The following is a 13,979-nucleotide window of genomic DNA, read 5'->3' on the forward strand; positions in this document are numbered from 1 at the left end:
TGGTAGAGCTTACGTACGTTGGTAGAAGCCACGCCGTCAGTCACCGCTTCGAAAAATCCGTGACTCCGTGAGCCAATAATCGGGATTCGGCGTTGTATAATCAGGCCGTTCGCGGCTCTGTGCTTTCAAGAACGAGGATGAGCTGGCTGCATGTTCGTGCAACATTGCCACAAAATGGCCTACAAACTACGTGTCCCTCCCCCTCCCCCTCCCCCTCCCCCCCGGCCCGCCCCCCCTTTTCCCTGGCCCCTACTAAAAACTTTACCAGCACAGCACAAATCAAGTTGATTTAGGGAAACGGCACAGCTTGCAATATGTTATTTTAAATTTGTATGTGACTTACGACGGAACCGTAGCACTATAGCAGTATGAACCTATCATCTATGTTTGAGGCACGGCATAACCTGTACTTGCTGCAATTTTTTAAAAATGGCCGGATCACAGAAACCGAAGGAACGCTACAACTTGCAAAGGCAAAGCATAACGTATTGGCAGTTTAGGAAAACAAATTTTTGATGTAATGTAAGGAGCCTGCTGCCTCTCACAGGCTCACCGGAACAGAGAGGTGGTCACTGGTCAGGATTCCAGCTCGGTAAATGATGATTAATAATGGACCTAGAACACATGAAGCGGGTTATTGGAAAGTTGGCTGTATCTACAGACTAAAGTCGCTATGCCGTATTACCTTCCGTATTTCGGAGCTGGGGAAATGAGCTGCCTGTGATTTGCTTTTCCGTTTTTCAAAGGCGGAGCTCTCGTCAGATGCGATTGTAAAAATAATAATCAAATCGAACGGATTGATTAGAAGAATGAGCTGGCATAATAGAGGTCGTAGGGAGCCCACAGGTTGTCGAGAGGACATGGCTGCCGGGAGTCGAGGCGCACCCATGGCTTCCCCTCGCCGCTCCAATGGAGGAGACTGACGGGCCCGGGGTGCAGGGGCCGGCAACTCCCTCTCACGCTGTCCCCGCCTAGCCCGTGCTGATTCCACCTGTGCTCCACCGGTTCCACAGAGCCCGCGAACACGAGCAGGAACGGGGGCAGAGACCCCAGCTCGTAAATCCTCCTCTCCTTCTGCACGTCCATCCACCGTTCGATCTCCCTTGTGCAGTTCCCCTCCCTCCACTTCGTCAGATCCATCACCATCACACCCGTGTTGAAATAGCACGGCATCCTGCCCTCGAAGGTACCCGCTAGGCGTGCGTCCTCCCAGAAGGACTGCGCGAAGTACTTGGTAAAGTTCGCATGGCAGTACTCCGGTGCCCCTAGCACTGTGCCTGGCCCCAGCCTGGTCGCCCATAACTTCGCGATGTCGTCAACTACCACCAGGTCCGAGTCCAGATAGATCACCCTCTCGATGCACCTATCCAAAAACTCTGCGAGATAGCTCCGGGCGTAGTTCAGCGGCTGCTCCAGTGCCTGCCTCACTGACGACGAAATGCGATCCTTCACCAGAGCCTCTTTGAAGTGGTAAATCTTGAAATGCAGATGCGGGAACGTTGATCGCATCAGCACCCGGTACTCTCTGTCGCCTTCTGTGACGATGAAATGGAAGAAGATATTCTCCGGACAGTTCGCATGCTGGAGAATGGAGAACACAGCTGCCATGGATCCACGGAGGTAAGCCGTGTCTAGAGTCATTGCGATGTGCACTAGTGCCGGATCACAGACTAGTTCATCCTCCCTTCTAATAGAGGAAGTTGGGCAGCCATCTCCATTAAGAACAGCCGGAGCCTCCTGAAAACGGACAGATCCATGCACTGAAGTGCCGCTTGCAGAACTGTATCCCGCGGCCTCAACAATACTCAAAACAGATGTCGGTGGAATGGTTGTATCTTCCGGAGTCCATGAATGAAATGAAGGACATAACAGAATCAGAATCAATGCTGCAAATGCAACCCCCACAGCTCTTACAGACCAAAATATCAGCCTTGTACTGCTGGAGTCATTTATAGGATAGGCCTTCCTTTTAAGAATCTCATCTGAACCAGAGACCCCGTAGAAGCAATAGCTCAGAATAATGCAGACCAGCAAGAGTTGTTCCTTCATGTCAGCCACTGCGGCAGACTTCCTCCTTGCATTTTTCCGGCACTTGTATCCTGTGGGAAGCCATAGCTTAACTTGGCCTGCCTTATTCACCTCGCCAACATTAGCTGCGGACAGGAAAGAGCTGCCAGGGGAGAATGTAGCTTCACTGTCGCTCGCTCCCCTCCCCATACGCGATGCGAAGGCCAAGCATCCGACCTTCGCTGCTCTTTTAGTAGAAGTAATGGTGTGACCAGACGATGGATGCTTCGGATGCAGGCGAAGGGAGAGAGACGAGAGAAAAGGAAGCAGCCTTGGCAGAAGCCGTGTCTTTGTAGACTCCGGTTATGCCACTACCTCTACCTCCTTGTCCTCTGCGTAAGGCAGAAGACATAAGCCCGGACAATCTGCAGACCTTTGGATGCATAGACGTGACTTGATAAGAAAGGATGCAAAAAAGATGTCAAAAGACAAAATGGTCGCAACTCCGTGAAGATTAAGGTAGTCGCGGCTGGTAGAAACGTCAGAAAACACGTGAAAGAAGCAGATGCAAGGTAAAATAGGAGAACTGGGGAAGACGGTTACGCAGATTGAAGAAACGTTAAAATATTGCAAAACGAAGCACGAAAAGATATGCGGAAGCATGGGGAAGAGGATCAATGCAGCAGTATGTAAACTAAGATCAGCATAGAGTAGCGGCTGCGTATCATGGAGGAGGCATTCGATGTCGAAGACTGTGTATCTGTGGCGGAGACAAGGGATGAGCAAAAGTGCAAAGGTAAACGGAGGAGGTTATAACGAGCGCAAGCAGGTAGAAGTAAAGAGTGAAGCGGCAGAAGGGATCAGGCTGGCATTCACTGCACGGAAGCTTGTTGAAACAGCGATGGTAGATGCGTTGCGTCTGCGGGAAGACAAGAAAGAAACCGTGGAGAGAGAGAGACAGAGAGGCTTTCCTGGTTGAATAATGACGAGTCCTGCTGGAAGGACAGCGCCTCTGGCTGGAGGACGAAGAAGATCGCGACGACAAAAGGCCTGGCCGTCAATGACCCTCACTCGCGAGAAGAAGAGCCTCTGCAGCAAAGATCTTCCTCGTCGTGGTGGTGGCCATGTCCTTCCTTTCTCTCCTAATGCCGTTGAATGGCCATGGCAGAAAGGCTGTCCGGAGTTCGGCGCGAGGACGAAAGGAGCAATGTGGCTATGGCGGACACGGGAAAGACCAGTCTATAATCTGCCTCACCTTCTCTGGTCTGCCGGGGGGAAGGAAGCGAGCGATGGCTATGGCGGAACCAGGCTGTTTATTTCCCTTATTTGGAGGGACGATAATGATGAGAGAAAAAGGAAAAAGGGTACTACGACTAGGTTTTGCTCCTACCTGTAGCGGCCAACCACGTGTACTTGGGGGGACGCATTTGTCCGACGTGTGCGCCCATCTTTTCTACCTGTGGTCCAAGACCCCAAGCTGCTGGTTGCCAGCTAAGCATCTCCCATTGCAGGAACCCGTTCTGTGGCAACATGCAGAATCCAGATTCCCGTTGTTTGGGACACCGTGTTCACCAGCCCAGTCTAATCGACATTAAGAGCCGAGGCACGCGCAAGTTCACGACTTGCATTGACAACATCAATCAAGTTGCAGATCAGCAGGCCACATGCAAGTACACTTGATGGTGGACTTGGAACCTCATCACTGAATCTCATTGTTCACGAGAAAAACCGTCTTTTTGTGTATTTTGTCAAGGTTTAAATGAGAAAAAAAGAAAGTAGATTTTTATTGGTCCTTTTATCTAAAGGATAAATTTTTATAGCTAGTCTTTATTTGAAGGGTTATATCAAATTCTATCCTTTCTTTAAAGATTCACTTGTCATTAAATCTTGATTTTCAAGGCATGCATAGGAAAGGGCCCTTTAAAATTTGAATATAAATTTGTCAAGACTCAAGAGTCAAAATTCATAAATATGACTTAATTAAACATCTGGTAGCATGGAAAAGAATTTAATATGTAATGTTCAAGGCTCTAACTCTTCTAGAAGTTAGTTTCTTAAGTTCTAAAGTTTAAACTTCTAAATCATTGTCTTCATAAAATACAAAACTTTCAAGCTTCCCGGGTCCAACTCAAGTGCTTTTTGAACCATGCTCACTCAGCAACCTTCAAGATTTTTCGACTCACACAAGTACTCTCAGAGATTGAATCAATAGCTTGACTCAACTAGAAACCTCCATGTATGTCATAATCATTCTACCCATTCTTCTTGGTTGAAACTACTTAAGTGCTTTGTGATGTTGCATATGTTGTGCTATGTAATTGTATCGTTGCAGAGAGAGAGAGAGAGAGATCTTCATCTCATAGTTCACTAACGAGTGCAGGTCCTACACACACACACACACACATACACAGAGCCTCTGCGTGATTGATCGCAGAGAGAGAAGCTTCGTTTCTAGAGTATGGTAGAGACTCGAGAGCTATGGCAGAGAGAGAATCAGTGATTCAGTGTCACGCATAGAGAGAGAGAGAGAGAGAGAGAGATAACGGGTGTAGAGTGAGAGAAAGAAATAACGAGTGTAGGAATATATATATATATATATATATATGACATGTATAGGGGAGAGAGAAAGAGAGAGAGAGAGAGAGAGAGAGAGAGAGAGAGAGAGAGAGAGAGAGAGAGAGAGAGAGAGAGAGGGGAGGGGAGGGTAAAAAAGAATAGAGAGAGATTTAAACATATATAAAATACATATTGAAGTCTAAAAATTTATATATAAGATAGTATTTGTGATGACTTGTATATCGATTAATTGTTTCTAAACAATGACTCTTTAAAATCCAGTTTTTTATAAGGCATTGTATTATACATTTCATAAATTTACATTAGGCTTCTAAAATTTGATTTTTTGTGTTATTGGAAAACAAAATTCACTATGTCAAACCTTGTGCAATCTTCATTACGTTTGGTATGTATGGTTGCAATCAAATGAAAATGAGGTATCAAGATCTAAGTGTAAAAAGGTAACCAAGAACCATGTATATACTATTTATAATAATAAAATAGTTGATTTAATAAATGATGAATTGAAAGAAAAAGATCAGCTTGTAGGAGATGTGGAAATGCTAAGACATCAAAAGGCTAGGGCAGATTGGAATGAAGCATGGACTAGAACTTTTGATTTGGCATACTTTGATCGCGAATTAGCTAGAATATTTTGCACATTTTGTAAACAAGATCCAAAATGCAAGAGTGAATTTGGTAAATGTGGCTCAATAAATATCCAAATTAGTGCATTAACTGATCACCCAAAAACTAATTCTCATAAGCTAGCCACATGTCATTGTGATGCCAAAAAAATATTAATCGATAAATTAGAGAAAGGAAAATATAAAATTGATTGTGTATGTAAAATTCTATTTGTTGCTACATATCAAGTAGCAAAGTATGACTTATCTTTTTGTACTTACGAACGAAGTTTAGAATTACTTGAGGTCCTTGATTGTGAATGTGTTTCTACTGAGATGTATAGTATATTAGTGAATCTATATTTAATGCTCAAATTGCTATGATTGAATTGTCTCATTTTTTTATTTTAATGTTAGATGAGTCTATAGATATAGGAAAAATATGATTGTCTATGTTTCTTTTTTGGATAATTATGAACGTGTCACCATGTTTCTAGGATTAATAGAGCTAGATAATGGCATTGCATCTTGTTTGTGTGATACATGCATTGATTTCATGTTGAAATGTGGGCTAGATATTTCAAAAATGGTTTGTTTTGGCTTTGATGGTGCCTTTGCAATGATAGGGTATCATACCGGATTATCTACTAGGTTGAAAAGGGATAATCCATTCATGACAAATATTCATTGCATTGCCCATAGGACAAGCTTATGCTTAGGTGATAAAGCCAAAAAAAGTGAAATTGCATAAAGCATTGATTCATGCATGAATTCAATTGCTTCTATTTTCTTAAAAAGTGCTTGTAGAACTAAAGCATTAGAGAATTTACAAGAAGAGTTCAATTGCACAATTTTACATTCAAGGTGTATTCACAAGGTAAGTTGGCTTAGTATACACATTGCTGTAAAAAAAGTGTGTGATTCTTATGAGCAATATTAGCATATACTCAATTAGAAAATATGACTCTTTTTGATAAATTAGCAAACTTAGAGTTCATGTATAATTTACATTTTTAATCTAATGTGTTTGATAGATTAGGCATGTTGAGTAAAGTTTTTCAAAGTGATTTTGTGGATATTACAGCCATAGCTTGTTTTATGAATACTAAAATAAGAGCATTAGAAATGTTTTTTGTTGATGATCCCATTGTTGATATAAACACATCAACACATGATAGATGTGACTTTCACATCATACCTAGTTATGGACCACCAGACGGTCAATTGCATGCTCTTAGAGCTTCCATTCGAGGTAATTATTATAGGAGTATTATAATTTCAGGAAAATTTGATGGATTTGATTTAGATGCATGCATCACATCTCAAAAGTTATTCATAAAATCTATTATAGAAAATTTAAAACCACGCTTTTGTGATAATGAGATCATAGGATGTTTTAAAGCACTTGCACCATGCTCTTTTCCATCAAAGAAGGAAGCTTTTAGGGACTTTGGAAATCCAGAAATAGAGAAGTTAGTTGAATTTTATGGAGAGGAAAAGATTACCGGTGAGACATATGAACCATTAGTTAGGAAATATGAAATAAAAAGAGAATGTCAATACTTAAAGCTTCAAGCCCCATTTGAATGGCATGAATGGAGCTTAAAAGATACATGGGTAAGCTTTCTTTCCCTTGTACCTGGTACCTACATATAACATTTGTTCATCTTTAGATGTGCTTGGTTCTTCTTTGGATTTTACCTTCTTTTCTTCTTCTAGTAGGGAGGCCTTAATGTCAACTGGTTTGGGACTAGGCATGTTGATCACTGTAGTTAACACATTATTATAGTTAGGAGGTATGCTTTTTAATAACACACCAATACAAATATATTCATCCATCTTGAGATCAATTTGTACAAGCTAAGTTAAGAGACTTTCCATGTAGTTTAAGTGAATTGCAAGAGATGTGTTTGATTTCATATCTGGCCTAAAAAATTCAATCAGTAATCCATACTTAGATGACTTTGATTGTGCACCAAACAAAGTATCTTATCTCTTCCATGTATCATTAGATGTTTCACAGGTATCCACATGGTGGATGTAGCTGTCATCCAATTCTAGGTTAATGATGACTTGTGCTTTGTTATCATTCTTTTGACAAGTAACTGCAAGGTCCGTATCCGAAGGCTTCTTCTCCTTGCCATTGGTATTGGTCCAAAGATCCTTCTTCATCAGGATGAGCTTGATGCAGGTTTGCCAAGTGTAGAATACGACCCCTTTGAACCAAACAGTTGGAGAGTCTTTGCCCATGCTGGAGCAGCAAATGCTGGACCAGAACTGTCAGATTTGAGCAGCATAAGATTTAATTGTGTCAAGAGACACAAGGAATGTAGTGTCAAATAACACTATAAGAGAGGGGGATTTAATAACGGGGAAATACTAGCTACACTGGCTGGTATATAAGGTGAGAGAGACTTAATTTTTCACCATCTGATAAAGATACAAGTCTTCTTTCTCCTTCACGTTGCTCTCCAAGCTTCCATGTCTTCCTTCCCTCTCTTCTAGTATTTCTCTCTCTATTTCTAGTATTTCTCTCTCCTCGTAACTGTCTTTCTCTCTCTTCTGCTCTTTTTCTTCTTCTTCTTCTTTGCAGTCTTCTCTCTCCCAGTTCCTCTCTTTGACAATTGGCATCAGAGCCTAGGTTCTTGGTCCCAATTAGTCTCTCATTTTACCCAGTTACAACTTTCTAGTCACATGAAATTTTGAGTCACAGGTACACAGGTACAAGGAGCAATAGGGGAGTTCCCAAAGATTTATGGACCACAAGGACTGCAGGCAGCAGCATTAATGGTGGCTTGGACCAAGTTTGGAGAGAGGAAGACCGACTTTGGCAGCTCGTGGGTCATTTTTGGCCCATTTTGAAGGTAAACTCTTAGTAACCGTGGTCACATGAGTTAGAAGAAAGTCTAGCTGGGGTTACTTTTCAGGGAGGGTCTTCTCTCTTCTCATTCCTCAAGCTTCCTACAAGCTCCCATGGAGGAAACCAGGCCCAAATCTTGCTTCCCCCTTCTTCCATGAAGCATCAGCCCTTCCCCTTCCATTTTTGAAGCTCAAGAGCAACAAATAAAGCAGGGCTAAGCTGTGGTGGCCATCTCTAACCCTCTAGGAGCAGCCCCGTAAATTGCGGTGCAAAATGCGGGCTGCTTCATGGCCTGCTGGACAGCACCCTAGCCCTCTTCTCCTTCCTGGATCTCACTCCCAGCCCTTGGCAAGTCCCTTCGGCAAGATTGAAGCCTTCCTTCTCAGCTTGTTGGTCTCCTCTTCCACTTCTAGAAACCCTGATCATGTGCAGTCCATGGCAGCCATGGAAGCTTGGCATCAAGCTAAAAAATCTTGAAGATTTTGGTATTTTCTTGGTCCTGGGAGTCCCTCTTCAAGCCTAGCTTATGGAGTGCTCATTTGGAAGGAATCACCCCCTTGATCAGTCTATGCAAGAAATACCCTTTCCCCATGGAAGAATCCTTCTTCCCCAAGCTTGACTTCATCCTTTCTTGACGGAGCACAACCATTTTGGAGCTATGGAGCATGTGTGATCAAATTGGAGCTCTCATGAAGGATTGAAGTGGCATTAGTGGCTGCCTTCTTCTTCAAACAACTCAAGGTAAGCGATTATTGGCTCTCATTCTCTCCCATTAAGCCTCTTGTTGAATCCTATCCACTTGTTTGAGAGAATGTATGAGTCCAAGTAGGTAATAGGAGTCCCAGACATGGTATGCATGTTGAATATTAATCTCAGTCATTCCCATTTGATCTTATGGCATTGGAATGGATTTTGCTCATACTGAAGCTTCATTGAGATTATATTTTTGCTTACCCATAACCCGTTTGGCTTCTTGTGAATTGGCTGAGCCAAGAATTGATTAAGAAATCCATTGTATAAGGGTGAGTAGGCAGTGAGTCACTGTCGGTAAGCTCTCTATCCCTATTCCCCATTCCAATTCCATGCACTTCATGAAAATCCCAAATTTTCCATTCCTAAAATGCATCTCATGCTGGGTGTTTAATTAATAAATGTATGCCATGTATATTCCGGGTGAGGAAAAGCCCAATGCCAGGCGAGGTGGCAAGACAAAAGAGGGGTGACCCCCCCTTGCCATCAAAGATCCTGAAGGGGTACACAACCCAGCCCAGGGGGAACTTTTCCCACCTCCCGGTGATCCGGAGCCCAAAACTCGTTTGCAAGTGCATGTGCTTCTTGGGAAAATTGAGAAATTGACTTGGCATGATGGAATTTTGATGACTATGACATGACACACTCTTGTCTGCATGGGATGTACGGATGTACCTCAGCAAATTTACCCTTAAATATGCATGCAGCCATGTATGTAGTGACGTATGGGAATGCATTGCCTTACTTGGGTTGAAGATGGATGTATGTATCATTGGATACACCTATGCAGTCATATATGCAGTAATGGTAGTGATTATGCATGTATGAGAGCCTAACTTGTTGGTACGGTCATGGAAATGCTTATTGTCGTGCTCAGTAATGCTGAAGTGATGCCAAACGTGCTAAAGGGTGCTCAAGTGATGCATGATGCCAAGCAAATAGTGAATCCCACAGTGCAATAGAAGGAGAATCCAATTTCAGCCCTCTTGTGATTGTTTTCAGAGTGCTGGAGAAATTGCTTGCATTTGCAGAGGTGTTGTCACTCCCAAGAATTGAGGTGCTGACCTTGGAGAGTACCTTCAGGCCTTGCCAAGAACTCCATTCAGTTTTAGATACCCACTTGGAGCATACAAAGTACCTACAGCCCACAACATGCCTTTCCTAGGTGTGGACATGGTGCTGGACTGCACAAAACAATCCCACATTTCTGATTACAAAAATTTATGTATAAAACCTAGGAATGCGTCCATATGCTCATCTCGAAGAGGGCATCACTGCCTCCATTTTGAACAAAAAATAAAGTCAATCGGAGTTGTCTAGCTCTAGTTATAGCCAAAACAGTGATAGGTGGTCTCACGGGACTGCACCTAGACATGGTGGGTAACAGGGGGAAAAACAAAGAAAATGAAGATGTTCAGCAAACAAATAAGGGATGCGCGCACCTTGAGGGATGACACCAACTTTTAGGTTGAAGAGGAAGATCTCTCCCACTCCATGGGAAGTCTTAGTGCACTCAATCATACCCTCAGCTCACAGGAGACTAGACATGCGGAGAGGCATAGGGAAATAATGGAAGGTTAAGCTCAAATGGTGACGGAGATGCACCAAATGACCTCTACCATGGAAGCACTTATATCCAAGTTCTCATTGTGGATGGAGTCCCAAATGAAAGGCAAGGAAAAAGAGGATAGACCAAGCATGCAAGCTAAATGAGTGACCATTCCATTCGTAAATGCAGCCTATGCAAGTACCCAAGGTATTTTGGGAAGAATGGGTATTCCCAACATCAGCTTTGATCAAGGAGAGCCCTCACAAAGGCATGAAGAGCCCACAAACAATGGGATAAGAAGTAGTTCTTAGCCACCACCATGCCCATGCCACATATGCGTGCCCAGCCATCTTTTGGAAGGAATCACTTAAACAATGGGTCATTTCTTGGCAGCCCAATGGATCAACCCCATTTTGGGTATATGGGACAGCCCCCCAACCATGAAAGGGAGTTGAGAGACAATATCATTTTCTCAAAGTTCAATGGCTAGTCATCCTCCCCGGCTGAATTAGAAGAATGGCTCTCGAAGCTTGAAGACTACTTTGACATAATGCCAAGAAATGACGATCAAAAGGTACACTTTGCCACGATACACTTAGAGGGCTTTGCCCACACGTGGTGGCAATACCTAAAGAGGGAAAATCAGCAGCTTGTTGACACTTGGGATGCATTCAAAGCCCTTATGATTCAAGTCTTTGTATCTCCAGTTGAGAAGGAGAAGCTTGCAAGGCAATGGTATGGTTTAGAGCAACATGGGATGATGGTGCGTGACTACACAAACCAATTCCTCAATCTCATAATGTATGTTGAGTCCATTAGTGATGACACAAAGCTTCACAAATACATTTATGGTTTGAATCCCCAACTCTTGGCTGATGTTTCAGCCCAAAGCCCATCAGATTTGTTCAAAGCTATTGAGTTGGCTGAGAGGTACTCTCGTAAGTACCGCTGAGATGCTTCATTTTAGCATGGACAGCAAAGAGGGGCATCTTAGCCACTGTTTGGGCAGCAAAGCGGACCTATGGAGTCACATTTTGGGCAGCAAAGAAGTGTTGTAAGACCCAGGCAGTTTGGAGCAGGTTATGATGGTGGAAATATACCATTTAGCACCCCGAAGATCCCCACATACCCCACCCTTAATGCCTCTAGGAAAAACAGTAATTTTAGGACTGCAAACCAAGGAAGAGCTGAAAATAGACAAGGGAAAAATGTCTCAGCTTTTGGTGGTCAATGCTCTATCCCAATGGACCTCTACAAAGAGAGGAAATAAAAAGGACCTTGCTTTAAATGTGGGAAAAAGTATAGAGCCGAGCATGCATCTAAATGTGCTTACAAGAATGCAAAAGCAAGGGTACATATCATGTTAGTCTTTGGTGAATTAGATGAGGATCATGAGGATGCTAGTGCCTTTGCAATCACGGCTAAAAATGATGAGGTTGAAGAGGAATGTGGGCAAGAAGAATTCTTTGACCCGGCTGACACCTTCCCATTTAACCTTGGCGGTCATGTGGATATGAATATGGGTGATAAGAATGATTCACATGCTGCTGCCACTATTTGTACTATCTCCCTGGATGCTTGGACATGATCTAAGAGCCCCAATGCTCTTCGTCTTCAAGGCAAGATTCACGGGAAAGATGCATTTGTCTTGGTAGATAGTGGTAGCACACACAATTTCATAAATAGAGTAGTCATGGACAAGTTGAAATGTTTTGTCTCTGATTTACAGCAACCAATGAGGGTGCAATTGGCCAATGGGAGTGAGGAAATTAGTACTCATGTATGCCCAGTTGTACCTATTAAGCTTGCTAAAAATTATGAGCAAAAAGTGGAATTGATTGCACTCAATATGGGGCCGATAGACATTGTGTTGGGCTGCGATTGGCTGAAAACTTTGGGCACCATTTCCATGGATTTTTCATTGCTGTACATGCAATTTTTCAGGGCTGGACAGCTTGTTCACCTAAATGGAATTAAAAACAACAGTGAATTTCAACTTATTACAACCAAGCAGCTCAAGAAAGAGTTCAAGAAATGCTCCCAAATTTTTGTGCTACAATTAAACAAGAAAAACACAGATCAGTACTGGAAAATGCAAGATAATTTAGCCCTTGAGGCTCTACTTGCGGAGTATGGTGACTTGTTTCAGCTACCTATAGCATTATCTCCCAAGAGAGCGGTTGATCATCCCATTGATTTGGAGCCCCATTCCAAGCTGGTCAATAAACCCCCTTACAGGCTATCCAAATGTGAAAGAGAATAAGTGGCCAAGTAGGTCAAAGATTTAGTAGATATGGGATTCATTGAGCCTAGCTCATCCCCTTTTGCATCACCTGTCTTGCTTGCCAAAAAGAAAGATGGCACTTTCAAGATGTGCATTGATTACAGAGATCTGAATAAGATCACTATCAAGAATAGATACCCTATTCCTAGGGTGGATGACATGTTAGATGAGTTGAAGGGAGCTAAGTACTTCACAAAGATTGATTTGAGATCCGGCTACCATCAGATACGCATGCGTGAAGGGGATGAGATAAAGATTGCATTTAGGACCGATCATGGGCTCTACCACTTCTTAGTCATGCCCTTTGGCTTGACTAATGCACCAGCCATGTTTCAGAGCCTCATGAACAAAATACTTCAGCCTTACTTATTCAAATTTGTATTGGTATTTTGCGATGACATCCTCATTTATAGCTGCTCAAAGGAAGCTCACCTTATGCACATGAGGCAGATACTTGATATACTCAGACAACATAGACTCTTTGCTAAGGAGACAAAGTGTTCGTTTATGCAAACTGAGGTTGAGTACTTGGGACACATTGTCAATGAAGCAGGCATTATAGCTGACCCAAAGAAAGTGCAGTGTGTCAGAGATTGGCCCACAGCTGCAAATACTACCTCTTTGAGAGGATTCTTGGGTCTCTCCTCATTTTACTGCAGATTCATTCGGCACTATGTCACTATTGCAACCCCTCTCATTGATAGGTTGAAGAAAAAAGCATTTTTCTGGGATGCATTGGCAGATATAAGCTTTAATCAGCTGAAAGATTTGCTTACTTCAGCCCCTATCTTGGTATGTCCTGATTTTTCTAGGGAATTCACCATTCAGTGCGATGCCAGTGGGAGAGGAATTGGTGCAGTTTTGCTGCAAGAACATGGGGTCATATTGTTTGAGAGCCGAAAGCTGGCTAAAAATGAGAGGGTTATGAATATCTATGATCAGGAAATGCTGGCCATCCTTCATGCCATCAAGAAATGGCATCACTATTTGTATGGTAGCCGATTTAGAGTGAAAAGTGACCATAGAGTACTCAAGTACTTCTTGTCTCAGTTGAATCTGACTCCGAAGCAAAGGAGATGGGTAGCCACCTTACAGAACTATGACTTTGACATCACCCACACTCATGGGAAGGACAATGTAGTGGTTGATTCCCTGTCTAGAATGTGGGCATGTAAAGTCTCAGCTATTATGGAATTACATAGTGATTGGATACATGAGCTTCAGGAGGCTTACCTACTAGACGCTACTTTCAACAATGCATTTCAGAAATTACAGCAAGGACAATGTGTGGAAAACTCTTCGTATCGGCTGAAAAATGGGCTTTTATGGTATAATGGCTGAATTGCC

General features: G+C 42.8%; 1 pseudogene; it reads right to left on the reverse strand.

Moving 5' to 3' along the window:
* Positions 1 to 332: 332 nt before the first annotated feature.
* Positions 333 to 3,459, reverse strand: LOC148019788 (putative galacturonosyltransferase-like 6 pseudogene; annotated as a pseudogene).
* Positions 3,460 to 13,979: the final 10,520 nt, after the last annotated feature.

This window comes from Lygodium microphyllum, chromosome 19 (genome assembly GCF_053477565.2).
Source record: "Lygodium microphyllum isolate KBCC chromosome 19, Lygodium_microphyllum_v1.1.10, whole genome shotgun sequence".
Lineage (NCBI taxonomy): Eukaryota > Viridiplantae > Streptophyta > Polypodiopsida > Schizaeales > Lygodiaceae > Lygodium > Lygodium microphyllum.